This window comes from Sus scrofa, chromosome 7, assembly GCF_054392235.1.
Source record: "Sus scrofa isolate SSC_HxYL_T2T_F1_AM1 chromosome 7, Sscrofa_HxYL_maternal_Yorkshire_Landrace_v2.0, whole genome shotgun sequence".
NCBI classification, from domain to species: Eukaryota; Metazoa; Chordata; class Mammalia; order Artiodactyla; family Suidae; genus Sus; species Sus scrofa.
Genome location: NC_139389.1, coordinates 103,402,732 through 103,428,713, shown reverse-complemented (window position 1 = coordinate 103,428,713; position 25,982 = coordinate 103,402,732). Strand labels below are relative to the sequence as shown.

General features: G+C 49.3%; 1 protein-coding gene and 1 long non-coding RNA gene across 4 annotated transcripts in view; one reads left to right on the top strand and one right to left on the bottom strand.

Moving 5' to 3' along the window:
- RAD51B (RAD51 paralog B) overlaps window positions 1-25,982 on the bottom strand; it is a 790,317-nt gene that overhangs the window by 20,675 nt on the left and 743,660 nt on the right. The gene's annotated exons all lie outside the window — the stretch shown is intronic.
- On the top strand, window positions 2,606-17,305 carry LOC110261623 (uncharacterized). 2 transcript variants are annotated; one of them, XR_014811033.1, is made up of 5 exons: window positions 2,606-2,750; window positions 6,402-7,081; window positions 11,246-11,341; window positions 11,565-11,632; window positions 12,546-17,305. It is a non-coding gene; the product is annotated as an uncharacterized LOC110261623 (long non-coding RNA). The 2 variants fall into 2 exon arrangements; XR_014811034.1 differs by lacking the exons at window positions 2,606-2,750; window positions 6,402-7,081 and adding an exon at window positions 9,916-10,471.

The following is a 25,982-nucleotide window of genomic DNA, read 5'->3' as shown; positions in this document are numbered from 1 at the left end:
CAGGAGAACGGACTGCACTGATTGGCTCAGGCCTGGCTCATGTGCTTTATCTTGAGATGCCCTGGAATCTCATGGACCAAGAGCAGAGGGCAGTATGGGATTCCCCAAGAAGAAAATGGGGCATGGGTACCAGAAGAGTAGATGAATACTGAATAGTTAAAATGACTAATGAGGAAGCTTAAACATCCATAACCTATTTATTTATGGAAAAGCACCTCTGGGGGTGAGGCCAACATGAAGTTGATTTACCCTTTTTCTGATTTCTCCAGGATCTCTTTCCATCAGTGCCTGGTGCAATTGCTGCTGCCAGGGTGATGCAAGTTTTATTAGTAAAGCGTTCTTCCCTTAAGTCCCTTTCCCAACACCCAGCTCTATTTCCAGAACCTGATTATAGACATAGCTGGGGAGGAGGTCGGGGGGGTATATTTTTGACAAAGCGATGTTTCCATTTCACACATATGACTAATAAGGAACTCGTCCAGGAATAGTTCTTTATACAGTTTTGAAAACCTTGGCCTAGACCATAAATCACTGAATGGAGCTCTATCCACATCCTTTAACTTAAAACTCAGTTTCCATCTGCCCAGTATCCTGCCTGAGGAGTGGGGGAACAGAAGAGCTGACCTCAAGTCTTCAATGGTGTCATCCCACTGGGGTGGCTCCCAGGCCTGTGGGGAGGTCACCTTCCCATGGCATTGCTCTTAGCAGCACTCTGGAGGGTCAGGAAAGCTCGGTCCCTCACTCCCTTCCCCTTGCTGCTTTGCCAATCCAAACCTTAAAAGTCATGGAAACATCTCTGGTTTTCTAACTCTAGGGATTCCAGCAACAGAGGTCAGAGGGTGGAAGGTCACATGGGAGTATGTGGAAGGGCAGATGTCTCGGGGCAGGAAGATGTTTGCCCTTGATGCATCCGTGTTGAGTAGTGGGAGGAAGGGGCTGAAAGGACAGAGGAGCATGGCAGACCTTGGGGCTCTCAGGAGAGAGAGACCAGGGAAAAGAAGTGTGTCCAGGTTGAGAATCCATGACATTTTGTCATGCGTTTCCATTCAGATAGATATCCAGACCTGCCAAGCTTCTAGCACAGGAGCTGGAAGATAACATGGCGGGAGACGATCCATAGGATGAACCGACACATTGACGGTTCCATAGCAACGGCTCAGTAGTAAAGGCTGGGGTTGGAACAGCAGATAAGCAGACCAACCCAATGTGATCAAATGCAAGCAAGACAGAGCAGGTGGGAAGATTCCTTGGCAGCAAATAGATATCCCGGGGCAATGAAGGGAGGAATTGTTCTTTCTCATCCAACGGGTAGAGCTGTATTCCTCCACCTTGGCAGAATGTCCAACTTTCACAAGGCCCAGATCTTTGGGGAAACTTGTTTCGTCCTAAGCCAGCTAAAAATAGTTGGGTGAAATGTGACTGACCAGGGAACCTTTGACCTCTTTTGGGTTTAGCTTTTGGACAGAGTTAAGAGACTCTCCTCTAAGTCTTATTTTGGTAAGAACATCATTTGGAGGAGGATGGGGTGGGGGGAAGCTCTGCAAGGGCAGGTGAAAGGGCACCATGTTTCTGTAGCCTAAACATATAGGAATCGTGCTTTGTGGTTGTGGACTTTAATATCGTGCCAAAAAGGGCTAGGAAAGGGGTTCAGATAGAATGTAAAAAACAGCTTCTTAGAATATCCTTAGCTAAAATTTTTCTTGAAAATAAGTAATAGAATTGACAGCTTCTCCAGCTACAAAAATAACAACGACCATAACACTTACATTTTCTTTCTCCTGTAGTGTGTGGGCAGATTACTGAGGTCCAAATACCTCGGTCGCTGTAACTAGTAAAACCTTGCAGCATATTGCTAGCTGATCCTCGTGCCAAAGCAACACCCTCAGTGGATGGATTTTCCTTTTAATCATAATCCGGGACAACTCTCAATAATAAGAGATGCATTATAATTTGATGCAAAAGTCCATGTTTTATAAATATGATCTCACCAACGTCCTTGCGATAAGGTTGGGAGGAGGGATTACTACTCTCATTTTACAGAAGACAAAGCAGAAGCTAATGAAGTTAAATAGCCGCAGAAGTCGAAAATGCTGGAAGTTGAAGTCAACCTCAGTCAGTTAGACTACAAATTCGGTACCCTTAACCACCATGCTGCTCTCACCAACACCCACACCTCCCCCCACAGACCTGAGCATGGTTTTCCTAAGGCAACATGATTCAGAACCTGAATGCATCCATCACCATCCTGGCAGGAGAGAGACGGCAAATTCCAACGGGGTAAGCCAGGAGAGTGTAGAAATGGGAGGACTTAGAGATTATGAGGAGGGTTAAAGTAAACTAGTAAGGCTTGGTGAAGTCCTCCAGGCCTAGCAGGAGTGAAAGCTGGAGTGGACAGAGGGAGAGAGGCATGAGGGAAAGTGCCTTAGGAGAGAGCCACTCAACAGGAGCGATGGCCTCGGGTAGAGGACATTAGAAAGACACAGGGCTGGTAGAGAGAAACCAGGGGAATACAGACCCCACCCTTGCTCCACCCTCCTCTCTCTTGGTGCCTCCGATTGGCTGAGCCCAACTGAAGCCAGAAGGCAAGGGTGCCCAGTGAAGTCAACCTCAAAGTCAGCCTCCTGGGGGGAGAAGGACAGAAAGGAGTTCTGGAGGAGTAAATAGACGTGCCCAGCACAATGCGTTAACCAGTCTGGCTGTCTGAGTGCAGCTTCTGCTCTGGAGTTCAGGGATCATCTCTTCTTCTACAGGTAAAGGGATGTCTTCTAAAGACTTAGGAAAGAAAATGCTGGCCATCCCAACTCAGCATGGAGACCCCCAAGAAAAAGATGGTCTATCAGTTGCCCTTTTGGGTGGGCGTGCATGGGATTCTGAAGTTGGGAGCTCATGGCATCGAGCAGAGCAGGCTCCTTGAGGCACTCTTGAGGACAACGAGGGCTGGAAGACAGTATAAATGGAGCAGCTGGGGATGTCCTGGGTGACTGATCCTAAAACATTGACCAATAGATGAATGCCACCCTGAACAAATGGTCCCATCAGTGTCCCAGAGCTCTCCTAGATTCCTAGCATTTCAACAGTTCCACCAGAAGAAGGTCAGACTTACTCCAGGCCAGGAGTACCTTATACCTTGGATGACAGAATTGCGATCTTCCCAAATCCCAACAGTTTGGTTGAATCCTGGCTGAATGTAACCTGATGCCATATAATAGAGTTAAAAGTCCATCCAGAACCTTGGGGCCAAAACATTGGAATTATACACATCTCGGATGGGGGGATGTGAAAGACTTGGGGGTTTGTGTTGATGATAAACTTGACATGAGTCAACCTGCATGATTACCAAGAAAACTGGTATGATTTCACGTGACATTAACTGAAGAAAGGTGTTGAGGACAGGGAGGTCATTCTGCTAGACTCTTTCCTGGTCCGTCCCATCTGGAAGGCCACAGTGGGTGTCACTTTTAAAGGAGAAGCATGAAGAAATTTGGGCTACATTTGGGAAGAGGCATGCAGATAGGGGAGGGCGCCCAAAACCCCATCGCATGGGGAACGTGTGAAAGAAAAGGTGAGGCAAATAAAAGGGAGGGTGAAACCAGAGGGAGGCCTTCGAGGTGACTTGTCCATGTTGTGCAGAAAGCAAATCCCATGCCCAGGGGGTGAAGCATAAAGAGAGGCAGATTGGGGTTCAGCCTGCTGGCGGTCAGAGCGGGGCATGAGGTCATGAGTCTCTCTTCCCCGAGGTGTCCCAGTCATGGGCTGGTGCAGAGGCCACTGAGGCGCCACGTGAAAGGGAGGCCCATATTGTTTCCAAGGATCTCTGCTGAATCTGAATACCTAGCCTCATGAGTAATGTTTGTGCACCGTACTTCCTCCCCACTGACCATCCATCAGCTGTGATCACAGACCAGGGAACACACCCAGGAACTATTTGAGAACTTTGGGGAATGCAACTTTCCCTGGGGGAGTGCAAAGAGCCTGGGCTTTGGGCTCAGGCAGACCTGGGCTTAAGTCTCCTCTGGGTCACGTCCGACTGGGAGACCTCAGGACATTCCCTCAGGTCTTGGGTGTGGAACCCTTGTAGGTGAGCAGGGAACAGACGCTGGTCCCATCCCTGTGTCTGTCTCCTGCCCTGCAGCGTGTTGTGAGGAATACAGGGACTAAGATGGGTGGAGCCTGGGGTCAACACAAAGTTGGTTTCCTTTTCCTTCTCTCGAAGGGAGCTCAAAGCTGTGGACATTGGCGGGAAACCATGGGTGCCCAGAGACCTTGTAGGCCCTTATGGGAATGTCCCCCTCTTTCCCTAAGGTTGCAGAGAGCCCGGCCTGCCTATCACCCCTTCCTAAATGGCAGCACATCCTCTATGACCTGCACTCAGCTCATTCCCTCCCTGCACCCCCCACAGTCACCAACTGTTCTTTGAAGGCCCAATGCACTATTTGCTGCTAAGGGGGGTGGGTGGGGGGGTGGGGAGTCTGGTGGCAGTAGTAGGGCTGCCACTTTTTCTTCATAGGCAGGTCCTCTCCCCACCCCCATTTCTGTGACCCTGAGTCCTCATTCTGCAGAATTCTCAATGTCCTGGGTGGGGTGAAAAGCCTTCTAGTTTCAGAATTCACCATTTGCCTGAATAAGTAGGTGTTCCATCCACGTGTCAAAGTGTAGCTCAGAGCAGACACTGTCTCCTCTGGGAAGCATGCCTGGTTTCTTCCCATCCCCTGAACATTCTACACCACACAAGCCGGCACTGCCAAGGGTTGGTCTCATTTCCTGCGTCCCTGTGTTTCCCCAAGCCCAGTGTAAACCCTCGAGGGCTGGGACCAGGTCTGCTGATGTTCTGAATCCATCACAATGTTTAGCTCCACTCCAGAGAGACAATGGGCACCCAGTAAAAGCTTGCTGCTTGACTTTTTTGCAAACCTTCCTCTCACGCATCACTTTAAGTTGAGAGCAAGAGGAGTAAACAGCCAGTGAGCATTCATTCATCCATCCATTCAATCACCATTTTGCAAATAACTTAAACGCATGATTCACAAACTAAAACTGTCCACGAGTTGAAATGACATAAACAAGACAAGAGATGTATTAATAATCAAACATTACATGTTGACTTTATATTAGGCTGCAAAATCCAATTTTTATTTCTGAAACTTAAGAAATATTTTTTTTCCTGTAACGTTAGAAGTGGAAGAATTCTCTGCAACTTATACCAAAATATGGTCATTTATCTGGTCTAATCCAAGGTATAACTTTCTGCTCAATAATGTTCTTCTAGGAGTTCTTGTTGTGGCCAAGTGGGTTAAGAATCCAACTAGTATCCACGAGGACACAGGTTCGATCCCTGGCCTCGCTCAGTGGGTTAAGGATTCGGTGTTGCCTTGAGCTGTGGGGTAGGTCACAGATGCAGCTCAGAAACTTCACTGCTGTGTCTGTGGTGTAGACTGGCAGCTGCAGCTCCGATTCAGCCCCTAGCCTGGAAACCTCCATATGCCGAGGGTGCGACCATAAAAAGCCAATAAATAAATAAATAGTGTTCTTCTCGATGTCTCAAATGTAATTAAAAAAGTGAAATGCTTTACTTAAAACAACAACAAATTGCCCACAGGCATGCCTCATGGCAGTGGGTGGTGGTTTATTTTTGTTGTTGTTATTTTGATTAAACTACTACAATTTTTTAAAAAAACGCCAGAGATTTTACTTTGAATTTTACTTTGAATTATCTTAAATATTCAGCGGACCCCAAGCTGTGGCTGCCATGCTTTAGACGGGCCTTCTCCAGGTCCTGGCAGCCCATCTAACATCCCTCCGTTGGGTCCCTGCGAGCCCCGCTGCAGCATTTGAGTTTAGTTTAAGAGCTGCTGACATCAGTAGGAATCCTATGGCAGTTTGACTTTAGAGACATCGGATTATTTCTCCGCTTGGTGGAACCAAATAATCCCCATCGGGGTGGCACCGCCCATTGTCGGTCTCGCCGACTGCATGGCTGGCGGCGGGCTGAGCGCCTCTGCCCCAGGACCTTGCCGAGCTCACGGGCAGCACGAGGTGGGCAGGTGTGCACCCTGGGGGCCCCGGCTCCAGGTTGAGCCCAGAGGGCCCCAGCAGCTGCTCTGCATGTGTCAGGTCCCAGGCGGGGGTCGGGGAGGCTGTATGCGGAGACCACCCACTCAAAGGCCACTTGTCTAGAACCTCCTTGCAAAGACACCATGGGACGTGACCCTCTGCTTGGCCCGGTGCAGTGACCTCAGGTTGCCCACGCTCTGAGTGCCTTAGGGGACCCCGCCGAAGGCCCGCTTCCTGCCCTCCACAGGCCCAGATTTCAAAGCTGTCGGTCCCCGCTTCCTTCTCCTCTCCCCACCCGCCTCCGCCCTCCTCTCCTCCCCAACATTCTTTGCTTCTTGTTTATATTGCAGAAAACATCTGCGAGAGTAAATGACGGAGATGAAAGATCTTGGCAAAGGGCTATTTTTCTTTGCTTGGCTTAAAGGGGGCCAGATGAAGCCTTCAGCCTCACCCTCGTCCGCCCCAGCCTGACTCCCTCCCCCGCCTCCCAGGGAGGAGAGAAATGGGATCTGAATGAAGACAGACCAGAAGGTGGCCCAGCCGGCCCCAAGTCCCCAGGCAGGGGAGGTTGTTTTTCCAGTGGAACAGGCTGGCCTGGAGGAAAAGGCCGTGGAAAGAAGACCAGCAAGCTTGGGCTTCTGCAGCTGCTGCCGCCCGCCGTGTTTTTCGTGCCGGCTCTCTGCTCTCACTGCCCTCACACGCTCCGGGCAGCACGACCTCGTCCGCAGCAGACTGTTCTGGGCTCTGGGGCTCATCACGGAGGAGACACTACTCCGCCCCTCGCTTCCCTCCTTCAGGCTCCTCTCTCCTGAGGGCTGGGGCCGTTTCTCAGGGAGTCCCAGCCGAGGCTTGACATGTTCTCTTTGACCTCCGAGGAACTGTGTGGTTTTGGATAAGTTAGGAACTTCTCCGATCCTCAGTTTCGCTGTCTGTGAAATGGGGATAATGATACCTACTTCACACAGGATGAGATGAAACAGCAAAGCACGCTCCACACGAAACGTGGCCCTTCATGCCTACTTAGTAAAGGGTGATGATGGTGGGGGCATTGGGGATGTGGATGGCCCGATGGGCTGTGGGGTGGGAGGGAGGGAGAAAGCTGATGGCGAGTCTCTAGGTGACTCTGGGCACCTCCATCTTCTCCTCTGCAGATGAAGTTGCATGCCCCCCCCCCCCCTTGCGGAGGGATCAGGATGGCACCGCAGGGCTGAGCAGAGACCCGAGATGCACCCGAGATGAGGGGGTGATGGGGAAACCAAGCTTCACCCTTCTACAGGCTCACCAGCTGAATCCGGGGGCTTTTGTTCATGGAGGATCAAGCTGGCGGGCACAGAGCAGAAGGCCCAGGCTGGTGACCTGGCCTGAGGCTCCCAGACTTGCCCTGTCAAACCTTTCACGTCCCGGGGAGGGGGGTTCTTTCTGTGTGCCCAGGCCTCTCTGTGAAGTACAGACCGAGGAAGGAGAAGGCTGGGCTGTCTCTTCCTCTGAAACCTGGATGCCCGAAGTCGCCCGACTAACCTCTGCTGGGGGAGGTGCCGGGGATGTGGCCCGGTCAAGGTAGCCACCAGCTCCTCTCTGCTCCTGTGAGCTGGACCCCTGGGCTGGGTGCCAGGTTCCACAGAAGCCTGGTCCCCACCAGCCTCGCTCAGTATCCTTATCCCACCGTATGTTTAATAATGGGAAGACGGAATCTGAGGGTTTTCACGCAACACGCCTCAGCCACACAGCTGTAAGATACGGTCAGGATGTGGATCTGGTCTGTGTGACTTCAGAGCCTCGGTGCTCCCTCTCCACTAGACCAGCATGGACAAATAGGATGTCCCTAGCCACTGGGGCCAGCCATGGGTGACTCAATTAATTCAATTAAACAAAAAGCTCAGCCCCTCCATCACACTAACTATATGCAATAGCTCGCGGCTGTCATGCAGACAGGGTACCCATGGAAACTTCCATCTTCACAGAAGGTTCTGTTAGGCAGTGCTGTGATGAGGCTGTACTGACTCTCTTTTTCTGCCATGCCATTTAAACCATTTGATACAAACTCTGCTATTCTCCAAACCCCCATCCCCTAGACCGTCTCCCTGCCCACCTCGTCTGTCCGGGAGGGGAGGATGGAAATCCTTCACTGGCTCTGGGAAGGTATTCCTGCCCTGGAGAGCAGAGGGACCTGGGAGAGTGGGGAGTGGTGGTGGAGTGGGGGGGGGGGGGTAGCAGGCACTCAGCCCCATCCTCTGGCCATTCTGCACCTTCCTTGCTGCATCTGTGCTGAATCACGGCCGGTGCTGATCCCTTCAGGGTTGCAAGGGCCGTGGGGCCCAACTCCCTTACCCACCGAGGCATGCCTGGAGGTCACCCTTTCCATCACTCAGCCCTCTGAATAGGCCCTGTGAGTGAGCTTTGTGCAGGAGCGCCAGGGAAAAAAGGGGCTCTGTTTGGGAGCCCCGCGCAGAGGCCAGCCCTGTGCAGCACTGCCCAGAGGAGCCTGGCCAGGGAGGGGGAGGGGCGGTGTGCCCCAGCAGCACACATCGGCCTCCCTGTTCTCACCCCGACTCGCCTGTGATGGACCGTCATCCTCAGGCAGCCTATCGGGAAAGGGGAGACGAGGAGTATCAGCATTAGACAAAGCTGTCTACTTTGCCAACAGGCTGTGTGTGCAGTCTTGGGGAGCCTCGCAGCCGCCTCGTAGGGAGGCAGGTGGGAGCCCCTACAGCCCTCTTCTTTGTGCCCTAGGATGACTGATGGGCACGGAGGAACTGGCCTGGGGTCACCCAACTAGATGGTGGCAGAGGAGGAGGCTGCCTGAAGCCGGGTGAACAGGTCATCTGGTCTCTCGGAGGGACTGAGGGTCTCAGATCTGGACTCACCCTGCCTTGACTCACTCATCTGCCCCTTGACTCTGTGCTGTACGCACAGACCTACTCTTTTGGGTTCTCTGCTACCGGGGCTCCCAGAAGGCAGGAACCTTGTTCTGTTCCCTGCTAGGAGCCAGGGCCTGGGCCATGCCCGGCACTAAGAAGGCCCCGAGCAAACATTAGTCAGATGGTCAGTGGCCGGGGTTGAATGTGGCCCAGTGCAGGGATGGCACTGTCACCTGGATCCTGTCTGCTGTGAGGCAGTTACCTGTCTGGGAGAAAAAGAGTTGATGCCAGAGCTGAGAAAGGACCACCACTATTCAGCATCCCCGCTATTCCCTCCTTAACCAGGCACCAGGATGGAGAGAAGATGCTGCTCATTGGTACAACCAGCCCTGCTGGCACACTTGATGCCCGTCCAGGTCCCCAGATCTGAGAACCAGCCTCCAGCTCCTCTCCTGCCTCTTGGCCTTGGCTGGTGGGAGCCAGAGGCTCGGTCCTGGGGCTGACTTCCGGTGTGGGCTAGAGCCGTGCGGTCTCCCTGCAGGCCAGGGCTGGGCGGAGACTGTGTAACTGGAGCAGGAGCCGCGTGTCAGAGGGGCCGGGGCTGCACAAGAAGTCCTCAGCCAGGATGAAATAAATCTGCCCATCTCCCCCCACTTGCCTGCCCTCTCCCCCGACCTGCACAGGTTTGCAATTCATCCGCCGTCCTCAGATGCTGTTCCTGCTATCAGATGATGAAAATGGAGCTGCGTCTTGAAGAAAGAAAGAAGGAGCTCCCCTCCCCCTTTCTGAGTCCATTCGAGCCCCCCCCTTCCCCCTCACCATGTGTTCCTGAAACCTGGGGCTATTCCAAGTCCTAAGTGAGCTGGAAAGTATATCCCTGAGCAGCTGCAAACCTGCTCAGGCTGCAGTGGCCCGGGGTGAATCAGAAACCAAGAGACAGGCAGGCTAACAATGCAGCTCCTTGTTTGTGTGTTGAGAGATCACCATCAATGCTGGGGTTCCCGGCACAGTGAGCACACACATACACTCATGTGCACACACACTCACTCACACACACTTACACTCTAACATGCACACACTCAGCACCCACATGCACGTACACTCGTATGCACACACACTCGCACACACTCGTGCAAACACTCATACTCATATGCTCACATTCACACACTCATATTCATATGCACACACATACCCACATACTCACACCCATCTCTTGCCTCCTGGTACCATCTACCCACCTTGCCCAGTAGAGTGGACACTGGGGAGAGGTGTTCCATAGCAGGCCTGAGCCCATCCCGAGCAGCCAGCTGGGCTAGCCTCGCTCTAAGTTGCTTCTATCCCAGCCGCCTGCTTTTTCCTTACCTCTAACTGAGAAGGCAGGGAGGGGAGCCGCAGGGGAGGGTTTGCACAAAGCCACACAGTGGGATTGTCTCAGCTTCCAGCTGAGATGGGGGACCATGAAGAATGGCGGGATGCACAGCCAAAGGGGCTTCTTGGAGCCCGAGAAGGTTTGGGGAAGCTTGTTTAAAGGAACCAGACACCCTGAAGAAAAGAATTTGCAGGCAAGTCTCAAAGCAGGCCGGTCACGGAGTTGGCAGCCGCTCAAGGCCGCGGTGGAGTCAGGGGCCTTTCCATCAGGCCTGATTACAACCACTCACGAGCCTGGCCAACTGCAGGCATTAAGTGCCAAGTACCTCCAGGGGTCCAAACCACCCACAGAAACTGCCCTTTTTACACCACATCCTGGTGGGGTGGGGCTGGGGGGGCGTCGTCCTTCCATCACAAATGGACAGACTGAGGCTCAGAGCCACCTGACTGCCAGGCGCTGCTGGGGACAAAACTAGAAGCTCAGTTCCTTAACCCAGTTCCTAAAAGTTGGGTTCTTTCCACCAGATGCCTCCCATGAGCCTGGTCTAAAGGCAGGCGAGGAAGGAGGATTAATGTAAACACTCCCCGATGTAAATGTATTTCCAAGGGCTCATCTTCCCCTGCTGGGCAGGCGCGGTGCAAACTCCAGAGTGTTTCCAGGATAGAAAAAGGCCTTAATGGACGCAGATGGATCTCATCTACTCTGAAGCATGGGAGTCACATCCAACCCTAATCTCTCTCTTTGTCCCCCGTTCACTGTGTCTGAGTCCTGCATGTTGTCCCAGAAACGTCTCCCAAACCCTGCCTCTTCCTTCCCTTCCCAAGCACTGCTGCCTCAATGCAAGCTCACATCATCTCTTCCTGAACCATTACCAAACTTTTCCCCCTCACCATCCCACCGTGCCAAAAAAGCATCTGTTCATGATGCTGCCCAGCTTAAATATCTCCTTGTTTTCCCTTATCCCCAGGATCAGTGCAAGACTCTTAGCCACACAAGGCTCTTTCTAAGCTGCAGCCAGCCCCAATTCATCTCCCGCGCCTACTCAGACACCTGCCATGGCCAGGTACCTCCCAACTGTTCTCTGATGCCCCTGTGCCTTTGCACATGCCATGCCCTCTGTCTAGGCTGTGCTTCCCCTAACACTGTCTCTACCCAGAAAACTTGTATCCATCCTTTAGAACTCAGCTCAGATGCTCTCTAACTCCATGCACAGTCCCGTATTCATGCCTCTGTTGTAAGACTTCTTTGAACTGTAACCATCAATTATATATTTGTCTATCCTCCAGGGACAATTGCCTCCAGGGGACACTTAGCAATGTCTGGAGATATGGCTGACCGTCACAACTCTGGGGAGGTAAGCTACTGGCATCCACTGGGTAGAGGCCAGCGATGCAGCTAAATACCCTACAAGGCAGTGGACAGCCCCACAATAAAGGGTCAACCAGCCCCAAATGTTGATGGTATGGAGGTTGAGATGCTCTGTACCAGGACGTGTGTCTCTTGAGGTGAATTCTTTTTTTTTTTTTGGGGGGGGGTCTTTTATCTTTTTAAGGCCCACACCCGTAGCATAAGGAGGTTCCCAGGCTAGGGGTCTAATTGGAGCTGTAGCTGCTGGTCTACACCACAGCCACAGCAACACAGGATCTAAGCCACATCTGTGACCTACACCACAGCTCAAGGCAACGCCAGATCCTTAACCCACTGAGCAAGGCCTGGGATCAAACCCACATCCCCATGGATACCAGTCAGGTTCATTAACCACTGAGCCACGATAGGAACTCCCTCTTGAGGTGAATTCTTATTTGTATCTTTTTATCTGCAGTGCTTGGCCTAAAGAAGTGTCTGATAACTATTTTTTGAAACAAATAAATGAACAGACTAATACTTTTATATACTCTCCATCTGTAGCACGTGGGTCACTTTGAGACTAACAATTAGATTTTAAGAAAGTTGACTAGGGATTTCCTGTTGTGGCTCAGCAGGTTAAGAATCTGACCAGTATCCATGAGGAGGCAGGTTCGATCCCTGACTTCACAGTGGGTTAAGAATCCCACATAGCTGTTGCTGTGGTGTAGGCTGGCAGCTGCAGCTCCTATTCAACCCCTAGCCTGAGAACTTCCATATGCTGCAGGTGCGGCCCTCAAAAGAAAAAAAAAAAAAGAGAGAGCGAGAAAGAAAGAAAAGAAAAAAGTTGACTAATAGTGAGTAAGATTATTGAAAAGGATGAAATAAAATATGTACTTGAATCAAAATTTGTTTAACTGCAGGAAAGGACCGATATTATACCATTGGAGTGGATGTCAGGTTGGGCATGAACACACATCTCCACAGTAGCACCTCTTTTTTGATTAGACAGAGGCGTGGGATGGAGCAGTATCGAGTGAATTCCTCCAATACACGCATACAGCAGGAGTCAACCCTTATTAGGGCAGAGGACTCAAGGCCCAGCTTCACGGCCTACCCGGCTATGGCCTACTTGGAGATGGTACAGACAGAACCTGTGCAAATGATTAAAGCTCTGGATGCCTAGGCCTGATGAAGAAAGGCAAAGGAATGGACAATGTTTAACCTCAAGCAAATGATGGCTGAAGCAAGTCCTAATGGTTATGTTTCAGTACCATGGGTGATTTCTAAATGGAGGAAGTGACCAGCCACTCTTTGGCACCCAGGACCCAAGAAAATGAAGCCCATGGGGGTGAAGGGAAGGATGGGGGTTCAGTGGCTCCCAGGATGGAGCAAGTAAATGAAGGGATGACAAGAACTCATAGGAGCTCATTGCTGAGAGGCCTAGAGGTCCCTGTTTCTTCCCTCTTCCTTTGGTTCTATTTCTGCTCCCCTGCTGGCCCTGTCGGAGAGCTAGGGACAGGGCAGTCCAAGGTTCAGGCCTTGCTTCTAGAACTTTCCTTTGAACTGGAAAAGCAGGAAAGACAAGAGGAGCCTGGGAGGCAGAGGGCAGGAGTATCGGGGAGGAAAAAAAGGCGAGAAAGAAGGAGAAAGGAAAGCAAGAGCGAGGCGGCCTCTGGAGAGACATCAGGAAAATGTCAAGGTCTCAGCATCTGGAAAGCAGACTAGGGGCTATATTTAGACTGCCATGACTTGCAATAATTTGTGCGAGGGGGGAAAAAGGAAAATGCGAAGTTGGCGGGGAGGGAATGAGTTATAAGCAAAGAGGGGCTTGATGGGGAGAGCAGTGCCCAAAGCCTCAGTGCCCTTAGGAAAGGGCATCTCAACGGTGTGGATTGTCCTGTGTGAGCCATGGTGTTTACAGAGCCGAATCCAGCTCATGCCCTTGTCCCCTGTTGGGTCCTGTGCTCCCCACTGATAACATGGGTGCATTCCCGGATGTGCCAGGGGACCCTGGGCCATGGCACCGAGATGTGTCAATGAGGAGGCAGGGGGTTTTCTGGAGAGTGAGGGCCAACGCAGGGGCTCTGCATGGGGGCTCAGAGCTACATGAGCAGCCCTCTGTAAATCCTAGGAATTTGTATATATTGCTGAGGCCTTTCTCCAGCTGGATTATAAATAGAGGATTAGTTCAAAGGCAGGCAGCCTTTTAAAGAGATGGTGCCAAACGGAGCCTGCAAACCAAATACAGTAAAACCTCCTTAAGCCCCTGCTGCTTTATCCGAAATAGCATATACGTCAAAGTAACATTATTTCCCTGGGTGATGAGGTGCCCTACAGTCCTTTAGGAAAAAGTCTAGAGGGTTCAAATGGAACTATAGTAAAACCTCAGTTATCTAGAAAGCACTGTATCATTCTGGATAGTGGAGATTTCCAGCAGGCTAAAGGTTTGCCATTTGCGACATCACTTTTTTTTTTTTTTCGGTCTTTTTAGGGTCACACCTGTGGTATAGGGAAGTTCCCAGGTTAGGGGTCGAATTAGAGCTGTAGCTGCCAGCCTATGGCCACAGCCACAGCAACTCGGGATCTGAGCCACATCTGCATCACAGCTCACAGCAATGCCGGATCCTTTAACCCACTGAGTGAGGCCAGGGATCGAACCCGCATCCTCATGAATCCTAGCTGGATTCTTAACCCGCTGAGCCACAATGGGAGCTCCCAGCAACATCACATTTAAAATGCAATAATTTTTGATGGCAATCTTTCTAGAAAACAGTCGCATACTTCCCAGGGTTTAAGATAGAAGATACTGATTTTAATTGAACATTGTGGTTCTGTTTAGAGTAATTTTTATAAACTTTAGGCCCTGTGCTGCTTTTCCAGTAGGTCCCAAACCTTTGCGATATGTGTGGCCCTATCACGGTGCTTTTGGGAGAGGTTCCTGGGTTTTCTTTTTATCAGGGAGCGTATCACTTTACCTGTAGTGACCTCATGGCCTAACTTCTTTTAGCCTGTTCTGGGTTAAGAAACCAGACATGCAAACTCGTTAAAATTCTGTGTAAACAAAAAGTAAATAGAATAGGAGTGAGGAATTCAGCCTTTTCTATTCCTACGGGATTCAGTCTTTCTGAGAGGGTAAGAGTTCATCTAGTCCTCTGGGGACAGTTGCTTTGAATTATATGCTGCTTTAAATAAACCAATATGCGCCTATGCAGATAATTCTGGCCACTTAGATGTCACTTGGCTCATCTCCAGATTCTGGTCTGATTTTAGATAGTGAGGTGTCTGGGTAGTTGTGTTTTGGGTAGATGAAGCCTTACTCTCCTTTGAACCCTATGTTCTCAAGGCCCTTGCATTTGAGGTTGGGTTTTTTGCCTGCATCTACATGAGGCTGGTAGTGTGATTAAAGCCAGCACAGAAGAAAAGGCCATGAACCCACTTGTTCATGAATGTCTTATTTTCTATGTGCTGGAAGAGGATGGGGGTTTCTGGGCAGGATGCTGAGCAGAAGAGCCACATGTAACCAAGAATGGGAGGATAGCGACTCAGAGGAATTGAGTTGGGTGTTGGTTCTGGGTAGAAACTGGATATTCAGAATAGATGCAAACAGGCCAAGCCAACCAGGGAAGTCCTTAAAGTCCTTGGATGGTTTCTGGTATCTTCTGGTTACCGCTTAATCCGAAGATACCGGAAAGTCTTCAAATAGCTAATCTCCCATCAGCCAAGCTTGATGGTGAAATTAGGCTCCACCAGGGGTAGTGACTTTCTATTCTTCCAGGCCAACAGGCCAAAGGAGACTCTCAGAGGCCCTGGGGGTCAGGCTACCACCTCCAGGGAGCCCTGTGTCAAAGCACCTTGAGGCAGGAGGAGTCCCAGATAATTTCAAAGACTGTCCTGAGTGGTGCGATTACATTTTTCTTCCGTAGAAGAGCTCAGGGTCAGACTTATTTTATTTTCATTTCAGTGTCAGATTAAAAGACAGTTGGTGGGAGTTCCTGCTGTGGCTCAGGGAGTTATGACCCCAACTAGGATCCATGAGGATGAAGGTTCAATCTCTAGCCTTGTTCCATGGGTTAAGGATCTGGTGTAGTCATGAGCTACGGTATAGGTCTCAGACGTGGCTTGGATCCCACTTTGCTGTGTCTGTGATGTAGGCTGGCAACTGCAGCTCTGATTTGATCCCAAAGCTGGGAACTTCCATATACTATAGGTGTAGCCCTAAAAAGCGGAAAAAAAAAAAAAAAAAAAAAAAGACAATTGGTCCCTTTGCTGAAGAGCTGAAGATGCTTCTCACAGCCAGTTTGCCCACATGCCTATCTGAGGAAATCTGCCCTAAACAGCCATGTTCTACACACATGACTCATCTCCCCTCCTCACATGATTGGAACAGGGTTGGGGGTCCACTTATGGGGGACCCACCAATGATGACCAACGACTGGGGTGGCCTGGCTCAAAAAGATGGGCTGGGATAAATAAATCCTTTCAGGGGCATCTAAACTGGGAAGAGGAAAAATTGGGCCAATGGACAATGGTCACGGGTGTTGAAAGTGTAGCTATGGAGTGGGGGCCAAGATGTCTGGCTGGAAGCTGACCTTCCTGCCATGAAGTGGAAAGTGGGAGTAAGAAGAGGAGAGCAGAGGTTTGGGGAATATGCAGAACATGAAGTTGCTAAGAGAGCATTGGCCGAGCTCCCCACAGCCTTCTGTCCCCGGGAGTCCTGGTTACACTTGTGTTTCTGGCTGTGGATTTCTGGGATCTAGTTAGAATAGGTCTCTTCTTTGCACCCAAAAGTACTTCATCTGAGACTGTCACAATCTCTTTCAAACATTTGCTCAAATGCCAGGAGCTTGAGGCTCGATCCATCTTAAATGCCCTTCTCTAACCTGAGGAATTCCATGTCTGTGAGTTTTCCTCAGAGGATCCATTTTCCAAGGCTTTAGTCCTTATGTTGTTTTTCTCTGATCCCTTCTAAAGATTTCCAAATTCTTCAGGTCCCATTGCTTTGACTGGTGCCAGGGTTGCCCCTGGGGATGGCCAGGACCGGCCTGAGTGTACCCTGCGCTCCTGGTCATCCACCTAGGACTGACTCTGCTTGATTTCCTAACGTCAGAGCTGCCTGGCTGAGTGATGTGCAGATCTGATTACCCACCATCCCCAAGCTGCCAGCAACATCACTGTCACAAAATGTCAGTGCGAGAAGTGGCTTGGCAGCTCTCTAGCCTAACCCTGCCATGTTAGTAATGAGGAAACTGAGTCCCAAAGAGGCTGCGTAACTTGCATAAGGTCAGGCAGAATTGCATAACCTGCTTTTCTCTGTGTGTGTGAGTGTGTGTGTGCCTTTGCCAAAAGTGAGTTTAATCCCACCAGTTTAAAAAATTCTTCATGCTCAAGCTCCAGAGGGCATTATTTGTTATCCTTGGTGACAGATAGAAATGAGGGTGCAGAATTTTCACAAGACTCTGTGAGTGCCCATGGTAGAAGGAACCCCCAAATATCCCACTAATACTCTTCTTTTATAGGAATGGTCTCCGAAATAGGGTACGTGCAAGCTGATTTTTTGGAGTAAGGGGAAGAGACCAGAATGTTTATTTTTGAAAATTTTAATTTATTGTATTTTACAATGTATATTGTATATATACTATGCAAAGTACAGTGCAAAACACCACAAATATATGTATTTATATATATATGTGTGTGTGTGTATATTTGTATATATTTGGGGGGTCCCCAATATTTTTTATTAATAGGCATGTGCAATCAAGACTTTAACACATAGTTCAAGTTCAGAGTTGCTGTTCACAAAAGTACCTTATGATATAATGTGGTGGGGATCGTATGTATTCACCTTAGTTCTGCCTTATGTAATTCTAAAGGCTAACAAACGGTACTTGCACTTCAAATGGAAAGCTATAAAAATAAAAATGGCACAAGAACCTTAATCAGTTCTACAAAGTACATTAAATAAAATTAATCAATCATTCTTGCTTTTTCTTTTTTTAAAAAAATCTCTTAGTGTGAACATGCTTCTTTTTTCAATTTTTTTTTTTCCTCTTAGTGCCACACCTGTGGCACATGGACGTTCCCAGGCTAGAGGTCGAATCAGAGCTGCAGCTGCCGGCCTATGCCGCAACCACAGAAACCCGGGACCTGAGCTGCATCTGCAAACTACGCCGAAGCTTGTGGCAACGCAGCATCAAATCCACATCCTCACGGATACTAGTCAGGTTCTTAACCTGCTGAGCCACAGCAGGAACTCTGCAAATGCTTCTTATCTTAAATCAAAAGCCAAAGCTATTCTTTTTTTATTATTATGTATTCAGCGCCTTATTTTTTCAATTTAATTTAATTTTTATTTTACATTAGTGTATATTTGATTTGTGTTACTTTCAGGTGTACAGCAAAGTGATTCAGTTATACATATATCCCAAGGCTATTATTCTTAATGGCAAAACATTAGCAGTAGTCTCATTTAAAGTGGAAATAAAATAAGGATGTCAGCTATTACTCTTACTATATAGGTTTAATACATCACAATCATTTTGAAGTTTTTTCCAATGCAATAAGACATGATAACAGCAATAAGAGGTAAAAGTCTTGGAAAGGAGATGAAGAAAATTAAGATTCAGTAAAACTAAGGAATGTAAAACACATAAATAAAAACCAACCAGTGAAGCAAATTATGTCAATTTCCTCCAGTGATTTGAGAATAAGTTAAAGTTCCTTTGTCTTTAGAATTTTAATGCTGGAAGAAATTTTTTTTTTTTTTTTTTTTTTTTTGCCATTTCTTGGGCCACTTCCGAGGCATGTGGAGGTTCCTAGGCTAGGGGTCGAGTCGGAGCTATAGACACTGGCCTATGCCAGAGCCACAGCAACGCGGGATCCGAGCCGCGTCTGCGACCTACACCACAGCTCATGGCAACGCCAGATACATAACCCACTGAGCAAGGCCAGGGATCAAACCCACAACCTCATGGTTCCTAGTCAGATTCGTTAACCACTGAGCCATGACAGGAACTCCCTGGAAGAAATCTTAAGTATGTCCCTGACCTGCAGAAGGTGCTCAGCAAATATTTGACTACATGAATGATTAAATGACATGAGGTCCCTTTTTTTAAAAAGTGGGTCTTTCTTTAAGAATAAGACTAAGAGGTACCACAAATCATTGAGAAGGGGAGGATTTTATTCAGCAAATAAAGCCGAAACAAATTAGAAATTTGAGAGAAAAATTAAGTTAGAAACCCACTGCATATAATTTCCAAATAAACTCCAAATGGTTTAAAGAGTTAAATGTAAAAAACCAAAACCAAACAACCTCCCCCCAACACACACACACACACACACACACACAGTAAAAAGAAGCCATAGAGATTTCTAGAAAAAAATGCGAGTGAATAGATATATCTAATCTCTAGCTGAGAAGGGACTCGAGACTCAAAGCAGGTGGAAGGATCTTGAGAAAGCTAGAGATTTGACTACATGAAATGTTTAAATGCCTTTACTTTGAAAATTATAGAAGCTGAATTAAAAGCCTAACAACAAGCTGGGAGAAATATTTGCAGCAAAATGTGGGAGACACAGTTGTTATCCTTTAAGAGTTCATGCAGTTTGACAAGAAAAACAAAAAGATAAATGAGCAAAGGCAGGAACACATAGTTTATATAAAAGGAAGTGCAAAAGGCCAGCCTTGGAAAGGAAGGGCCCCCTTCATTGATAATCAAAGCTTTGTGAATGATCATTTTCTTCCTATCAAAGAAGCAGAGTTTTGCTTACTTTTAAATGAAGCAACTCAAAGCTGCCAGTTTTGCGAGGAAACAGGCATTTTCATTTACTGCTGGGGGAGAGAAAACTGGCACCATTTTACTGCACAGATCTTTGGCCATATAAAACCGGAATCTTGAAAATGTTCATCAATTTTGATCCATTAATTCCATTCCTGCGAATTCTACCTATGATATGGTTGCTATAGTTAGCAAATAAAATATAGAATACCCAGTTAAATGTGAATTTCAGGTATATAGGAAATACTTTTTAAGAATAAGTTTGTCCCTGGCAATATTTTGGGCACTTGATACAAAGAAATTATTCATCATTTATCTGAAATTTGAATTTAAATGGGAATCCTGTATTTTATTTGTCAATCCTTGTTTATGGAAATAACCCAAAATGCTGCAAAGATTTATGTAAAAGTGGCTGTTACAATTTTATTTACAATAGCAAAGATATTGAAAGAAAAAGAATCCTAAATTTCCAACACAGGAGAATGGGAGAGGAGTCTGTGTCTGAAGTTTTCAGTGACAATACTGGCAATAGAAGGTAAACTGAAAAAACAAGCAGGTGCTTCACACCCCCTAGGATAGCTACTATCAAAAAACAAAAAGAGGAGTTCCCACTGTGGTGCAGTGGGTTAAGGATTTGGTGTTGCTGCAGCTGTAGCGTACTTTGCAGCTGTGGCTTGGATTCTATCCCTGATCCAGGAACTTCCCCATGCCATGGGTACAGCCAACAAACAAACAAAACAAAATAAAACAAAATAGAAAATAATCAGTGACAGGGAGGATGTGTAGAAGAAAGGGGACCCCCTGTACACGGTTGGTAGGAATGTGAAACAGTATAGCTTAATGTGGAAACCAGTAGGACGGTGCCTCAAAAAACTAAAAATAGACCTGACATATGATCCAGTAATTCCACCCTGGGTACACTCCCCAAAGGATTGAAAGCAGGGTCCCGAAGAGATTATTTATACGCTTGTGTTTGTAGCAGCATAAGTCATGATACCTAAAACGTGGAATTCATTTGTCCATTGAGGATGAATGGGTAAGGAAAATGTGGTACATACCTGCCATGGAATATTATTCAACCTTAAAGAGGAGAGAAATTCTGATACCTGCTACCACCTGAATGCAACTTGAGGACATTCTCAGTGAAGTAAGTCAGCCACGAAAAGACAACTACGCTGTGATATTCCTCATACAAGGCACAGAGAGCAGTCAAAATCACAGAGACAGAAAGTATCACGGTGGCGGCCATGGGCTGGAGGGAGGGGAGGATGGGGAGTTACTGTTTAATGGGTACAGAGTTTCAGTTTTGCAAGATGGAGAGTTCAGGAGATGGATGTGGTGACAGTTGCACAACAGCGAGAAGGTACTTAATACCCCTGAACTGTCCACTTAAACTTGGTTTCGGTGGTACGTTTTCTGGTATTTTACCCCAATAAAAAAACTGAAAACGAGTGAGGTCAAGGCTAGGCTATCAAGTACATAAAGCAATAAGCACAGGAGAGTAACACCAAATGCCAACAGGGCCCCCCCTCCACCCCCCAAGCACTGCTGTTATTTTTCTTCTCTTCCCTGTATAGTTTTGTTTTTTTCTCAAGTCCCCAGCATGAGCAGCGAAAACCTGGGGTGGGGGCGGGGAGGGTTATGGCTAATTCAGAAAATAAAATAAAACCAAAACAGACCAGGGTATGGTCCCAAAGCGCACCACTGACATTTGAAGACCTATCGGGGGGGTCTGAACAAATGACATGAGATGGGAAAGGGATGGAGAAATGACGCCTCTTCTAACATATCCTTGCTCTTGAGGTGGAGCTTCATGAAATAGGACGCCCCTGAGGGTGGTTTATGGGCTTCAAAAAGCGGCAGCAGAAACCAGACCTTGTTTCCACACAGGGCCCCAGGAAGACATCCTGGCCTCAAAGATGTGCCGCAGACAGTCCTTAGATGGTCTCACAGGGAAGAATTCCAGGGGCCCCTTGGGGCAGAGAAGAGGCAGAAAGAGGTAGTTGCTGTAGCTGGGTGACCAGGAACAGACCCCCCACGGCAAAGTTCCTAGGGTGTAGCCTGGCACCCGAAAGGGGGCAGACCAGACCCCTTGGCCCTGCAGAACCCTCCTCTGTTCCCGAAACCTTTGGGGCAAACTTCCTGTCTGAGCATTCAGTAGGTGCTCATTGCATGCACTTGGAAGAACACATAAATGTTTGTTGCATGAATTAGGACGCCAGTGATGCCCAGGGCACGGTCACCTCCCCCGGACCAACTGGCTGGGGCTCTGCATCTGCAAAGACCTCCGTCTCTGCATTTACCATGCTGCGTTTTAAGGATCTGCTTCTGTGGCCATCAGCCCTACCAGAGTATAAGCCTCTTGAGGACAGGAATTTTGTTTGGGTCCTTTGAATACCCAATGCCTAATAAGGTTGCCGGGCTCCTAGTACATGCGCAATAAATGTTGGCTGCACGGATTACCCCAAACTGGCACTGAGCAAAGTGCCTTACACAGCAGGTGATGTCTAAGACGAGAGGCTCAAAAAGTAGAAAGTAGGTGAGGAATGAGACTCCAAGAGGTTAAGGTGTTTGCTCTAGGGCAGGTAGCTAAGCCTGGATGAAAACCCAGATCCTGACTCCAAAGCCCTTTTTCTGCTGTGGCTCCACAGTAAGTCACAGTAAGTCTTTGAGGGAAGTGAATGTCCTACCAGGGGTCACGGGCACCTCGTTCAGGGAAGTGCTTAGGGAAAGTCCTCGGCTGCTCCTCGGAGCCTTGAGACCTGGCTCACCCCACCCCTCCCCCAGGCCTTGCAGGAGTACCCTCCGCCGGCTCTTCCTCAGGGCTAAGCCTCCGCAGTAATGACCAATTTGCTCTCTTGTCCCTCCCGAAGACTCCCTTTGCTGTCCTCCTCTGGCTTCTCCTCCTTCTAACTCCTAAATGTGGACACTCCTTCCGATGAGTCCCATTCTCTGTCCTTGTGACCAAGATGACTTCCAGATTGTCATGTCCTTCGAGATGCAAGGCCAGTGGGGGATGACCCATGGGGCCCCCTGCATGTGGCAGGGGCTGTGTGACCGAAGTCTGGCCAGCGGAATGCTTGGTTCATATCGAAAAGACCTTCGAATCCCTCATGTCCTCCCATGCCAGGTGGATGCTGATGGCAGGGTGACCCCCCAGCGCCACATGCTGAACAGGACAGAGCCTCCTTCAGCCAGGATGCCTGAATCACATAGGAGCAGAGCCCCATTGTTCGGCCCTGTGCCTTCTATGGTGCATCTGAGGTTTGGGAGTCTTGCAGCAGCCGGCATGTCTGCACGAACTCAAAGCCCTCACTGACCTGCGTAGCCCCGGGCTCTCCCCACCCCGGAGGCTCTCTGCTCTGCTCCACCTCTCCACGTCATTGCCAGAGCCACCTTCCTTCAGTCTATCTGGGTCCTGTCACTGCCCTCCCCGCAAGCCCTCCACGGCTTCCCCTTTATCTAGAGACACAAGAATAAGCCTCTGGGGGAGTTTCCATTGTGGCTCGACATGTTAAGAACCTGACTAGTATCCATGAGGGTGCAGGTTTGATCTCTGGCCTCGCTCAGTGAGTTAAGGATCTGGCATGGCCGTGAGCTGTGGTGTAGGTCACAGAGGAGGCTCGGATCCCGCATGGCTGTGGCTGTGGCTGTGGCCAGCGGCTGCAGCTTTGATTCGACCACCTAGCCTGGGAACTTTCATATGCCATGGGTGTGGCTCTAAAAAGAAAAAAAAATTAAAAAATACAAATTAAAAAAAAGGCCAAGTCTCTGGGAGAGGCATGGAGTTCCTCCCTGCCACTACCCGCCACCCCTCTTCTGGCACTCTGCTCAAATCCAAATGCTCAGAGCTGCCCAAATGTATCCTGTGTCCTCTCTCCATCTTTGTCAAAATCCTCCCACCTAAAATCCCTTCTTCTCCAGGATGGGCTTCTCGGTTCTCCCGGTTCTCCCACGTGGAAGGCTCCTTCCTGGATGCTCACAGCGCTCTCGAGAGGGGCCCATCGTCCCTGCCGTACACTGCCACGCTGTGTGACTGCCTCCCTCCCTCCCCTGGACCGTCGGGTTCCTGAGCGTCAGCCTGGGTCTCCACATCCCCACCAGGCAAGGCAGGGCCCAGGTGCAAGAGGGGTGCCTGCTCCCCTCCCTGCTCCCCCCAACACCCCTCCATCCTTCCCGCTGGAGGGTGAGGCCGGGGACTGCAGCATGTACACAACCAGCTCATCTGTCTTCCTCCTCCCAGCACACTCAGAGGATGAGCTTCCTGACCTTTTGCATCTGTGGATGCCTCTCTCTCTCTCCACCCCCCGCCTTTTCTTTTTCTTTTTAAACACAGGGCCCTGGAGCCTGCTCAGAGGCCTGGCCTCGCTGGGGAGAGGTTGGCCGCTCAGTTATATTTAGGCTAGCAGAGACATCAATCTAAGGCTCTTTAAAAATAAAGTCCTGTTTCAGCTGGATCCCCAAGCACGTCCCCACCCACTCCTAACAAGCTCGTTTGCCTCCTCTGGGTCCCCAGTCTCAATTACAGCCCCTTCACGTGGCCCACACATGTGTGAACGTGTGTTAGGATGTCAGCGAACAGTTGCCCTTCCCAGCCCCGTTCAAAGGAGGATTTCTCTCCTCTTCCAGGCCTTCCTTCACTGGGACTTTTCTCTGCTTTCTGTCCTGGGGACCTTGCAACCTTCTTTCTTTCTTTTTTTTTTTTTTTTTTTGCCTTTTCTAGGGCCACTTCCGCGGCATATGGAGGTTCCCAGGCTAGGGGTCTAATCGGAGCTATAGCTGCCGGCCTACACCAGAGCCACAGCAATGTGGGACCAGAGCCACAGCAACTCGGGACCCGAGCCGCATCTGCGACCTACACCACAGCTCACGGCAACGCCGGATCCTTAACCCACTGAGCAAGGCCAGGGATCGAACCCGCAACCTCATGGTTCCTAGTCCGATTTGTTAACCACTGAGCCACAACGGGAACTCCCCTTGCAACCTTATTTTTAAAAAAAAATTTTTTTTTAAATCAAAGTATAGTTGATTTACAATGTTGTGTCAATTTCTGCTGTACAGCAAAGTGACCTAGTCATACATATATACGTATATATATGTATATATACATTCTTTTTCTCATATTATCTTCCATCATGTTCTATCACAAGAAATTGGATCTCGTTCCCTGTGCTATACAGTAGGACCTCGTTGCTTGTCCATTCTAGAAGCAAACCTCATTCGTGGAGAAGATACTGCCTCCTTCAGAGTTTCTGTTGTTCTCCTTCCCCACAGGGCTGCCTTCACTCGAATGGAAAAAAACAAACAGAAGACAAAGACCAAAGACTGAAGCAGAAAGCAGGGCTTGCTGTTGGGCGAGAATGTGTGGTGGGGGCCTTTGAGTGCATGGCCCAGCGGGTCTTAGTGTGTGTGCACACGTGTGCACGTGCATCTGTGTCCGTGGACAGAGGCAGCACACTGCGGGTGTGTGACACGCAGCCCCCCGGGAACACTGGGGCCGACCCTTCCTAGTCCTTTGACTTGGCTACCGCAGCCCTGGTTCTTTTCCATCCGCACTGATGAAACACTTCTTTATGTCTTATTCACATCCTGTCTTGACTACCACAATTGTCTCCTTGCCGGGCCCACATGTCTCTCATCACCAATGGGATCCAAATGTTGCTGACAAAATAATCTCCCTGCCTTTGTGCTGCAATCACATTCCTCCACTTTCTCAAATTCTTCTCCGTCTCCCATCACCAGGGGAATCACACACAAAGACCACCAGCCCTCTCTGCGTCTTCGCACCCCTTCCCACCCCCAGCCCACCCCGCTCTGCCTTTCCAAAGAGCTGGCTCTCCTCCTCCTGCTATGCCTGAGACCACAGCTCCTTGGGGCCCGCTCAGTATGCCTGGCCCGACCTCCCAGCACAGTTTGTTCAGTTGGCAAATGTTGAGGAAGCGTGACAGGCACCCTTCTAGGCACTGGCGGGCAGCAAGGAGCCAGACTGAGGACGGACGGTCAACAATGAGCAGTGTAATAGCAGGTCAAGAATTTTAAGGACTAAGAAGAAAAAGGAAGCAGAGAGAGGGGTCACGGGGGCCAGAGAGCAACCCTTACACAGGGTTTCCGGGAACCCAGGAGGCCTGGGACCTGCTCCTTGCTTTTGTTCCACGTGAGGCTCCCAGCTGGCACTTTAACAGCCTCCTGCTTTTTTGCCAGAGGCCTCGCCTCCCATCTTTCTCTTTGTTCGTATCAAGTTTATCTTAATCTCCCCCCCCTTTTTTTTTTGCTGTTTAGGGCTGAACCTGCGGCATATGGAGGTTCCCAGGCTAGGGGTCAAATCAGAGCTGTAGCCTCCGGCCTACGCCACAGTCACAGCAATGCAGGATCCTAGCTGTATCTTTGACCTACACCACAGCTCACGGCAATATGGGAATCTTAACCCACAGAGCGAGGACAGGGATTGAACCCACATCCTCATGGATGCTAGTCGGATTCCCCTCCGCTGCGCCACAATGGGAATGCCCATGTTTATCTTAATCTTAAGAGCAAGGGAGGTCCTGGGTATAACTCAGCCGCTGCAGGAGACGTGCCGCATTA